General features: G+C 37.5%; 1 protein-coding gene across 13 annotated transcripts in view; it reads right to left on the bottom strand.

The window, feature by feature from the left end:
• Nucleotides 1-12,391, bottom strand: part of R3HDM1 (R3H domain containing 1) — a 141,455-nt gene that overhangs the window by 66,065 nt on the left and 62,999 nt on the right. The window lies entirely within an intron of this gene.

Here is a 12,391-nt window from a genome sequence, read left to right as displayed (position 1 = left end):
TTGAGGAATTTTAAGAAGCTGTGCTCAGCAAAGTTCCAAACTTACTAAGGCGAATGTTTCAAATGCAGAGTCAGAGTACAACCACCTCTCCACTGAGAACTTTGAGCACTTCATAGCACACCACCAGTTTATTAGTAATGGAATTCTATTTGCCTGGTCTAGGGTAAGGCAATGAAGCAGACGTGAAAAGTGGGCAGTGTCCCAATGCATGTTCAGTGCAACTGCCAGATCATCAGTCACACGATGGGGGAACGCACTGGGGCAGATAGCTGTAGTTTGTGGTATCAGGCTTTGGTTTGGGAAAGCAGCTGAAGTAACTGAACCAGAGCCAGATAGATTAGGAGGTGGAAAGAGGGAAAACTTATCTCTCTAACCCCAACCCCAAACCTATCATTTATACTCATTAAAACCAGGGAGCCAGTTTGGTACCAAACGTAAAACAGATAAAGTCCTTATTACCTAGATTAGTATGCTTCACATATGAAAAAAAGCCACCATTTCATTCTAACATCCAAAAAAAAACCTTCCTTGTAGAACCAACAAAAACGAGAGCCTACAGTACCAGTGTGTCCTGCCCCCCAGTTTGAGCCCAAAGTTCTTGAGATAAGAAGCACTGTATTCTTGGGATTTGACCCTGGATTATCCATACTACAAATCAGCAGTAACAAAAACAAAAGGAAAACAGGAGGAAAAAAAAAAGACTTTCTGTTTCTTGCAGCAGAGAAAATGGCATGTATGCACGCACGCACGCACACGGCAGTACTGCCTAAGAGAGCTCCTACATGTTGGTACCTCTTGTTTCTATTTACTCATTTGTTTAACCTCTTAAAGCGGACTTCTAACTGCACATCTAAAAATAGAATTAAAAGGGGTTATGCTACATAGAGTAAGGGCTTACAGGAAAAAAAGTGGGAGAAAATCAACAGATGAATGCCAGCAAAATGCACATGACTAAATGAGTTCTAAGCAGCAGAAAAGATTTTAAAATGTACTCTCATCCTCTGCTTTAATCCCTTACAATTCTAAGTATCAAGGGCACAGTATTTTCTCTTTAAAAATGCACAAGGATAGAATTAGATTTCTGGCTTTGCTTTTTATTAGTAGGTGACCCTGGTCAAGTTATTTCAGTTTCCTTTTATCTGTATAAAAGTCCATACTATTTGTATTAATTCTCTAGGTTGTTGAAAAGGTTCATTGAAAGGGTTGATTTAAAAAAGGGCTTTGGGCATGCTATACATTGTCCCTGTAGTAATGGTATAGAATTTCCATAGACTTATGCATGCATTAACCACCTCAGTTTTAATTTAAATGAAGACTTTGATGAAGAAAGATTTCTTAAAATCCACAGAGAGTTAAAATGATCACAGTGTGACTTCATTTAAAATGTCCTGAGTTCCTGCTATACACCAGACTGTGCTAAGCACCAGGCCTATAAAGATGAACAAGACACAGCTGCTGGTCTCAAGAGCCTTGCTGCTCAGGAATGGAGTTAGTAGATAGTCAAACAGAACCCAAGACCTTCAGAATCTTAGTCCAGCGTACTTTACGTCACACACCTATACAAAAGATCTTGTTGTGAATCAAATACTACTTTAGGCAGACAGAATTCTAAAGAAGGCCTCCTAACATTCCCATCCTCTGGCAACTTAATCAAACACCAATCTAAATGAGGCTATGAAGGGATTTTACAGAGTCAGCTGATCTTAAGATAAAGAGATAATGCAGCTGGGTCTTAGCCCAATCAAGTGGGCCCTTTAAAAGCCTAGAGTATTCTTCCACTGGGAGCAAAGGCAAGTCAGAGTCAAAGGGTGAGAAGGACCTGACACACCCCTGCGGGCTTTGCAGGGAGGACGCCAGGCAGCCTCTTGGAGCAGAGTGGCCCTTGGCTAACAATCAGCGGCCTTCATCTGCAAAGAACTGAGTTGCTGCTGCTTTCAGAATGAGCCTGGAAGCAAATTCTTCCCCAGAGTCTTCCAATAAGGGCCTAGCCTGGCCGATACCTTTATTTCAGCCTTGAGAAACCCAAAACAGAGAACTCAGCTGAGTCCAACTTAACTTCTAATCTACAGAACTGTGAGTTGATAATCAGGTGTTGTTTGAAGCCTCTACATTTGTGGTAATACTCTATAAAGCAATAAAAAAAAACTAACACACTACTACATAAGTAAACTATAAACTGCCCAAGTGGCATTACTCATAAAAATCTCTTATTATTTCATTTCAAATAGCAAAGAACTAAAATTATAAAATATATACCAGAAAATCTGCCACGTACACATGCACACACAACAACAAAGCAGAGATAACAAGTCTAGCTTTAAATAGGAATAAATTATTTTTAAAATGGATTTTATGGGTGGAGGGTATAGCTCAGTGCTCAATGGTAGAGTGCATGCTTAGCATGCATGAAGTTCTGGGTCCAATCCCCAGTACCTCCATTAAAATAAATAAATACCTAATTACCACCTCCCCAGATGGATTTTATTACTTAAAGCATGCATTTCATTTTTCTACCCCAATTTTTTTTATCGTGGAAAATACACATAAAATAAAATTTACCACCTTACTATTTTAAGTGTGTAGTTCAGCACGATTAAATACATTCATCACTTTGTACCACCATCATCACTATCCATATCTGTAATTCTTCATCTTGTAAAACTGAAACTCTGTACCTATTAAACATAACTAACTCCCCATTCTCCTCTCCTTCCAAACCCTGGCAGCCACCATTCTATTTTCTGTCTCTGTGATTCTGACTACTCTAAATACAGTCTTTTTGTGACTGGCATATTCTCTTTAGTATAATGACCTCAAGGTTCATCCATGTAGTAGCATATTAAAGAATTTCCTTCCTTTTTAAGGCTGCATGTTATTTCATTGCATGTATATGCCACATTTTGCTCATCTATGGACGCATCTGGGTTGACTCCATGTTTTAACTGTTGTGATCAATGCTGTCGTGAACATGGGTGTACAAATATCTCTTCAAAATCCAGCTTTCAATTCTCATGGTATATATCTAGAAGTGTAATTGCTAGATCATATAGTAATTGTATTTTTAATTTTCTGAGGAAATGCTAGCCTATTTTCCACAGTGGCTGTATCATTTTAAATTCCCACCAGCAGTGTTCACGGGTTACAGTTTCTCCACATCCTTGCCAACACTTGTTTTCTACTTTTTGATAGTAGTCATTCCTAACTGTGTGAAGTAGTATCTCATCACAGTTTTTATTTGCTTTTCCCTAGTGATTATTGATGTTAAGCAGCTTTTTATGTACTTATCGGCCATTTATATATCTTCTTCGGAAAAATGTCAATTCAAGCCCTTTTTCCATTTTTGAATCAAGTTGTTTGGTTTTTTTGTGGTGTTCTAGGAGTTTTTTATATATCTCAGTTACTAATTTCTTATGAAAGTTATGACTTGTAACTATTTTCTTCTAGTCTTTGGGTTGCCTATTTACTCTGTTGGTAGTCTCTTACTGCACAAAATTTAAAAATTCTCATTCAGTACAATTTGTCTATTTTTCTTCTTGTTACTTTTGCCTTTGGTGTCACATCCAAGAAACTACTGCCAAATCCAATGTTGTTAAGGCTCTGTCCTTTGTTTTCTCCCTCTACACTTTTTTTCAGAGACTGTTGTGATTTTTTTCTCCATTTGGTATTCTGATTACAATAAAAGCAACAAAAATTATATTTTATAAACACTGCATTATTACTACATTATTGTGATATGGCTTTACATTGATTGTATATAGAGAAAAAAAAAAACACTGGAATTAAGGCAACAGCCACATGTGCAAACCAAGTAAATTATCCTGACCCAGTCTTTACTAAAAAGCTGTTTTGATTAGGTGATGGTTGACACTGCTGCATGCAGGGCAGTTACAACAAGCATGTAGACACCAGATTAGTTGGAAGGTTGGATTAGTTGGAAGGTTCACAAGAAGGTTGATGAGATTGACTCTCAATGATCTTACCACCAACCAATCAGAACAACGTCCATGAGCTTGTCACTCACCCCACAACCCCTCCCCCCTCCCCCTGTCCTTCCCTGAAAGCCTTTGGGGAGTTCGGACCTTTTAAGCACTAGCTGCCCTGGACTCCGTGCTTGGTGCCCTGCAATGAATGCTGCACTTTCCTTCACCACAAACCAGTGTCAATCGATTACCTTTACTGCATGCGGGCAAGCAGACCCAAATTTGGTTCAGTAACACGACTGGTCCACAATGGTCAGAAGAAGCCTTTGGTAGTCTCCACTCATGTCATTTGCAACTACCGTGCCCAGGGTCTTCTGATACAACTACTGAGCATCTGTTTTATTTGTACAAGAGCAATCTCACTTCGGGGGACCACAATCCTGACCAGCGTGGAGTCATCTGTGCCAGCACCTTTAACAGACTAGCGCAGCCTCTCAGCAAGTAAAGCCAGGTGGTTCAGAGCATACTGCAAGATGGCCTTCAAGTGACTTACAACATTTCTGGAAAACTCACAGTCAATATACTGCTAATCTCAATTAGCCATCCTGGAATAAGCCTCCATGATAGCTTTCAGCTAAGGAAAGCTTCTTATGGCATGAATCAAGAGAAAGCAAGAGTCACGTGTCCGTAGTCTTCCCCTGCCAGCTTGATACATACGGAGTAACTTCCTGAGCCAACTGGTGGTTTATCTGTGTGTGTGTGTGAGATTTCACTTCACCCTTTCAAACCTATCCACCTTGAGATCAACCTGGCTGACTTATCTGACTCTCATCAGCCAATTCTCACAAATTAAAAAGCAAGTCAGTTCCAGATAGGGTTGCTCCTTGGAGTGTCCCCATTTCAGCAAACACTGTAACATCTATAAGACTCAACAAAAAGAGCATGAGTTCACTGTAAAATGTACTGAAACACAGATGCTGCTTTTAGGGTAGCTGGGCCCAAATGAGGCTGGGAAAGGTCATGATGGAGGCAGCACAGTGCTTCAGAAAAAGCACACAAAGGTAGAAGGCTAGGAGTAAGTCCCAGCTGTGCCACTGGCTCTCCAGGTGATGCCAACCATTCATTTTCACAGGTGTAGGTCTCTGGAAAATGGAAGGACTGCTCAGGTCAACTTTGAGCTGTGACTCTTTGAGCTCTATGAATCAAAGTCCAAAATGGCTGGTCACAACCTTGAGCTTCTCTTGTCAATTCGGGATCTTTTGGGGAAAAATGTTATCAGATGGGATTAACATAGGGTACCTCTCCCTCAGGTTCATGAAGGATGGTGGTGGTAATGATAACCTCCACAGATGTCTGTGGTTTTCAAATGGAAATCTTGAGCCCAAACACACACGGTCAGTTCTCAGGGCTGGATGTGGCACCAGGAGCCCACTGATAAGCAGTCTTGCCTTAGAGCCCAGCATTAACTCTTTTCTAGTAAATACCACACTCCCTCTCTGGTAAAAGTAAACTGGCCCAGTCTCCCATTGTCTGCGGGGACAGGATCAGCATATAACTGCTCTGGGCTGCATCTTTCTGCTCTGCACATCATAGGGGGGCTGTGGTCCTGAAAGATGCCCAAGGGGAAGGGAGTCTGGTTTCACTAATCATTTGATTAGAGTATCTTCCACAGCTTAATGGTTGTTTTCCTTCATCAGTGTTGTTGATTTTCTCTTAGGTCTTATATCCTCTGTTCAAAGTACTGCCCACAGACCTGTCAATGGGCAATACTGGCATAACCTGGGAGCTTCTGGAGATGCAGAATCTTGGCAGTCTCACCCCATACCTTCTTCAATCTGTTTTGTGGTTTTGCAGTCTTTGCCCTTTGCCCTCCTTAAAATTGTCCATTTTGAATGGGTCTGGCAGCTCAAGCTCTATGGCCCCTTCCCTCTTGGGTGTGCAGTTTACAGCAGGCACCCCTGGACACTGGGGTGTCTTGGAGGTGGGGCTGGAGACTGAGAATCCCCTTCATCGGCCCCTTTGGTATTGGATCTAAGAAATCACTGCCAAATCCAGTGTCATTAGGCTTCCCCTCTATGTATCTTCTAAAAGTTTCATAGTTTTATAGCTCTTACCTTTAGGTCTTTGATCCATTTTGTGTTAATTTTTGTATATGGTGTAAGGTAAGGGTCCATCTTTATTCTTTTGCATATGGATATCTTGTTTTCCTAGCACTATTTTTGAAAAGGATGTCCTTTCTCCATGATCTTGTCACTCTTGTCAAAAATCACTTGCTCATATATGCAAAGATTTATTTATGGGGTCTCTATTCTATTCCATTGGTCTATGTGTCTTTATGTCAGTACCACATGGTTTTGATGACTGTAGCTTTGCGGTAAGTTTTGAAACCATGAAGTGTGACTCCTCTAGTTTTGTTCCTTTTCAAGAATTTTTTTTCTATTCTGGGTCCTTTGAGATTCCATATGAATTTTAGGATGGGGTTTTCTATTGCTGCAAAAATGTCATTTGGATTTTGATAGGGATTGCATTGAATCTGTAGATCACTTTGGGTAGAAGTGACATTTTAACAATATTAAGTCTTCCAATCTATAAACACAGGATGTGTTTCAATTCACTTATGTCATCTTTAATTTCTTTCAGCAATGTTTTGTAGTTTTCATAAGTCTTTCATCTTCTTGATTAATTCTGAAGTATTTTTACTGTTACTGTAAATGGAATAGCTTTTGTAATTTTATTTTCAGAATGTTCACTGTTAGTGTATAGCAATGCAACTGATTTTTATGTTGACTTTGTGTCCTGCTACTTTACTTGAATTTGTTTATTAGTTCTAACAGGTTGTTTATGTGTGTATACGCGTAATCTTTAGGGCTGTATACATATAATATCACGTCATCTTCAAACAGAGATAAATTTGACTTCTTCCTTTCCAGTTTGGATGCCTTTTATTTCTTTTTCTTGCCTCATTGTTCTGGCTAAAATTTCCAGTGTCATTTTGAATAAAAGTGGTAAAAGCAGGCATCTTTGCCTTGGTCTTAGTCTTAGAGGAAAAGATCTCAGTGTTTTACCACTAACTATGACATTTAATGTGGGATTTTCATATATGACTTTTATTTTGTTGACATAGCTTCTTTTTATTCCCAGTTTTATGAGTGTAAAGGCAAAAAACTGTAAAAGATTGTTGAGTTTTATGAAATGCTTTTTCTGCATCAACTGAGATGATCAGGTTTCCTCCTCTTCATTCAGTTAATATGGTGTATTGCACTGATTGATCTTCATATGTTGAACCATCCTTGCATTTCTGGAATAACCCCCACTTGGTAACATAGTAAAATTCTTTTAATATGCTGCTGAATTCAGTTTGCTATTATTTTGTTGAAGATTTTTACATGAGTGGTCAAAAGGAATATTGGTCTGCAGTTTTTTCTTATACTGTCCTTGTCTACTCTAGTATCAAGGTAATACTGGATACGTATAAAAATGAGTTAGAAGTACTCCCTCCTCTTTAATTTTTTGGTAAATGTTTGAGAATGATTGGTGTTAGTTCTTCTTCAAATACCTGGCAGAATTCATCAGGTCCAAGGCTTTTTGATTTAAACTCCTTATTAGTTATACATTTGATTCAGATTTTCTGCGTGTGATTTAGTCTTGACAGGTTTTGTGTTTCTAGAAATTCATCTATTTCATTAGATTATCCAATCTGCTTGTGTACAACTGTTCATAGAACCCTCTTTTAATCCTTTTTATTTTATAGAATTGATAGTAATGCCCCTACTTTCATTTTTTATTTTAGTAATTTGACTCTTCTTTTTATCTGGGTCAATCTAGCTAAAGGCTTGTTATTTTTTTTGAAGGACCAACTTTTGGTTTCACTGATATTTCTCTATTGTTTGCTTTTCACTTTGAACAAAATTTCATTGTCACAGTAAAAATCTGGCAGCTCCTTTAACAGACTTTTACTACTCCAGAAAGATGCTAATTAAATTAGAATTTAAAAGGATTAGGGATAAAGACAACAATTTATAATTTGTGTTGTTTGATACTATGGTATAGGACAGGAATTACTAATAAGTGGGTGCAGAATATAAAACATCCGTAATAGAATTTCAGTTTGAAACTGTATCAATACGCTGTCAAAGCCACTAGCTCCTAGCTTAGAGAAAAACTGAGACTCAATAATATATCGTTAAGATGTAATAGTACAATAAACATAGACTATTTTTTAATTTACTGCCCTGATGATGATTATTAATATAATTATTAATAATATCTATCACTTGCTGGGTTCTAACTATGTAGCAGGTACATTAAATAAAGCCTTTTTATCTCTGACAAATAGGGAAAAAAATTAAGATTTGTATGATTTTATACAGAGTTTTTACTGAACCCTTTAAATAGAAACTTCTTCACATGTTTCATCAATTTAGGAATTTGATGCTCGTTAACCTCACTGTTGGAAAAGTGTAGTCTGCACCCTGAGTTTTTCTGATAACCTTATTATAGATTACCATCGCTTCTTGCCCCTTACTTGCCCCATTCTCTCTTTTTAAAAGAAATACACTGGCACTAACCTGGGGAATACAAAATAAAAAAGTCTCATCTTAATTATCAAAGGACTTGCTACAGAAACTGAGAACATACTAAACAACTACTTCAACTGGTTCCGTATATAGAAATTCAATTGTGTATGTCATATATGTCAGAAAATTCACTCATATATGTTCATGCACTTGAGTATATAAGGCCTCCTTGTTAACAAAAATCAGTTCTTTCATTTCCTCCACAACGGTTACCAACACAATTTGGACTAGCCATCGTACTACTCAATAAATAGTTTGTGAGAAGAGGGATCACTACTTGAACTGCTCCAAAATATGTTTTGGATTGTGTACGCATATACATATACACAGATGAACACCCTAGACAAAACATTTGTGAAGTACAAAGATACAGTTGTAAAAGCATGAGAAAGTTGAGTCTGAACCTTAGAGCACAAGATTCCTAATTTTCCAGTTCAAATAAATGGCGGAAATCAACACAAGTAATTTACCCTAAATTTAATCTAGAAAGTCTACCTCTGAGAAAAAGCAAATATCTTGGACCTCTTGAGTTAAAGTGTTAAATGTCTAGCTAAAGGACAGAAACAGGAAGAACAGGACCAGGTTGATATTTACACTGGAATAACAGAAAACAACAAAGTATTCTTAGCTGAAAGAGTGGACTTCTAAAAAAACATCAACAAACCGACAAACCACTCCCAATCACTAATCTGTTTAAAACCATTTAACACTTTAGGTGAAAAGGCACAGGATTTAACATCCAAAGGCACAAGATAACAAAGACTCCTCTTTATAGTTACCCTTCTTATTAAATGAGAGGACAAAATAAATTATACAAAGGAAATCAAAACACATTGCCCTCCATTTATCCCATGTTAAAGATTAGTAGTAGTCTAACAAATTAAAAATTTTCTGGATTTAGAAAGCTGATACCTTACCATCCCAATAGTCCAAATACTGAATAATCATACAAAGTCCAACAAATAACTTATGATTTGTAATGGAAATAAATAGTGTGTAGCAATAGGAAAATTACTAAGCAAAAACCTTTTGCACAACTATTTGGGCCCACAGTCAACAATTCAGAACAATTCCACAGCGATTACAGGGGGAAGTTAACTTCTTGACATTAATGCACACAGATTGCTTGAATTAGCTCTGAAGAATTCTTAAGAAAGTAATAATAAAACTTCTATAAAAGATTACAGTCCAAAATAAAACTGAATTAAAATGAGAACTAACATTTTTGAAGAGAGAATCACACAAGCAAAATTATCTATAGAAGAAATGGTCAAGGGGTTCTATGAGATAATATCTGCTGGGAACCATTCAAGGGGATGTGTAATGTCTGCTGGTCTCTCTCCAGTTTGATGAAATTATTTTTAATTTAATGCTGAAGCAAGACAACAGACATAAATTATATTCATGGTAGCCGACTTTTAGAATGATAGAGGAAAGTAGAAAATATATTGGTTAATTCAAAATTCTCAATAGGAGACCTATATTAATTGGCACATACATCTAAATTTGAATAAAACTAATAGTTGCTATTTAAAATTAAACCTTCTGACAGTATTCTTAGAGGTATCAAAGGAAGATGAAATGTCTAGTTGTATTTTAGAAAAAGGGCATTTTATAATAGCTAACTCTATATTAAAAGGTAACTCAATTAATCAGATTATTTTTAATAAGACACTCTATTCCTGTTCATGCTTACAACAGTTGACTTTATTTTACATTTGGCAAAAACATAAAATTTTCCAGTTTTATCTACTTCCATTCCTAACTTTCATTACTTAAACCTCTTTCCTGTGTGTGTTCGACTGAAAGCCTCTTGCCAGACACCTTACATGGAGGCATCTTGGATCTCAAAATCTCCAAGCAGAGTAAATATAGCCACATATAGTAAATTCTTAGTAAACATTTGAATAAACAATGAGCATAGCATTCGATGGATTACATAAAACAAATGTTCATATTCTCTTTGTTCCTCCTCCCAATCTTTAATAGTCACCATGCTACATGGAACATGATGTCAGAGACCAGGCCCATTTTTGCTTACTACTCTATTTCCTTGGCATGGAAGAGATTTTCAGTGGGTGTTTGGAGAATGTATGCAGTTTTCCTATAATATGAACAATTGGTCTGTGATTCAATGGTGGTCATTAGAATGTTTTTGTGCTTTTGCCAAGGGCAACACAACAGACAAGGCAAGAAATGCATTACAGGCATACCTTGTTTTACTGCATTTTGCAGATATTGCATCTTTACAAATTGAAGGTGGCAACCATGTCAAGCAAGTCTATAAGCACCATTTTTCCAACAGTGTTTTCTCACTTTGTGTCTCTGTGTCACATTTTGGTAATCCTCCTAACATTTCAAACTTTGTCATTATTATTGTATTTCTTATGGTGATCCACAATCAGTGATCTTTGATGTTTATATTAAAATTGTTTTGGGGCGCCTCAAACCATGTCCATACAAGATGGCAAACTTAACCAATAAATATGTGTGTTGTGACTGCTCCGCCAACCAGCCATTCCTGTCTCCTTTTCCTTGAACCACGCTATTCCCTGAGACATAACAATATTGAATTTAGGCCAAAAAATGACCCTACAATGGCCTCTAAGTGTTCAAGTGAAAGAGTGGCATATCTCTCAGTTTAAATAAAAAGTTAGAAATGCTCAAACTTAGTGAGGAAGGCATATCAAAAGCTGAGATAGGCTGAAAGCTAGCCCTCTTGTGCCAAACAATTAGCTAAGCTGTGAAAGCAAAGGAAAAGTTATTGAAGAAAATTTAAAATGTTACTCCTGTGGATACATGAATGATAGCAAACTAGTGAAACTATCTTACTGCTGACATGAAGAAAGTTTGAGTAGTCTAGACAGACGATCAAACCAGCCACAACATTCCCTTAAGTCAAAGCCTAATTCCAAGCAAGGCCCCAGCTCTCTTCAATTCTATGATTGAGAGAGGTGAGGAAGCTGCAGAAGGTTAAAGCCAGCAGAGGTTGGTACATGAGGTTTAAGGAAAGAAGCCATCTCCACAACAGAAAACTGCAAAGTGAAGCAGCCAGTGCTGATGTAGAAGCTACAGCAAGTTTTCCAGAAAAATCTAGCTCAGATAGTTAATGGAGTTGGCTATGCTAAGCAACAGATTTTCAATGTACACCAAACAGCCTTCTGTTGGAAGAAGATGTTATCTAGGAACTCCACAGCTAGAGAGAAGTCAATTCCTGGGTTCAAAGTTTCAAAAGCCATGCTGACTCTCTTCTTACGGGCTAATGTAGCTGATGACTTTAGGTTAAAGCCAATGCTCATTTACCACTCTGAAAATCCTAGGGCCCTTCAGAATTATGCCAAATCTACTCCACCTGTGCTCTATAAATGGGACAACAAAGCCTGGATGACAGTACATCAGTTTACAACATGGCATTTTAAGTGGGTTTTAAATATTCAGATTTAACGTTGAGACCTACTGCTCAAAAAAAAATATTCCTTTCAAAATACTACTGCTCATTAGCAAAGCACTTGGTCACCCAAGAGCTCTGATGGAGATGGACAATGGGATTCATGTTGTTTTCATGCCTGCTAACTAACACAACATCCATTCTGCAGCCCACGGATCAAAGAGTAATTTCAACTTTCAAGTCTTATTACTTAAGAAATACATTTTGTAAGACTATAGCTGCCACAGATAGTGATTCCTCTGATGGATGTGGGCAAAGTAAACTGAAAGCATTCTGGAAAGAGTCACAATTCTAGATGCCATTAAAAACACTGGTGATTCATGAGAAGAGGTCAAAGTATCAACATTAACAGGAATTTGGAAAAAGTTTGACTCCAACCCTCATGGATGACTTTGAGGGGTTTAAGAGTTCAGTGGGAGAAGTAACTACAGATGTGGTGGAAATAG

The sequence above is a fragment of the Camelus ferus genome, chromosome 5, assembly GCF_009834535.1.
Source record: "Camelus ferus isolate YT-003-E chromosome 5, BCGSAC_Cfer_1.0, whole genome shotgun sequence".
Classification (NCBI taxonomy): domain Eukaryota; kingdom Metazoa; phylum Chordata; class Mammalia; order Artiodactyla; family Camelidae; genus Camelus; species Camelus ferus.
This window is presented reverse-complemented; position numbering and strand designations above follow the sequence as displayed.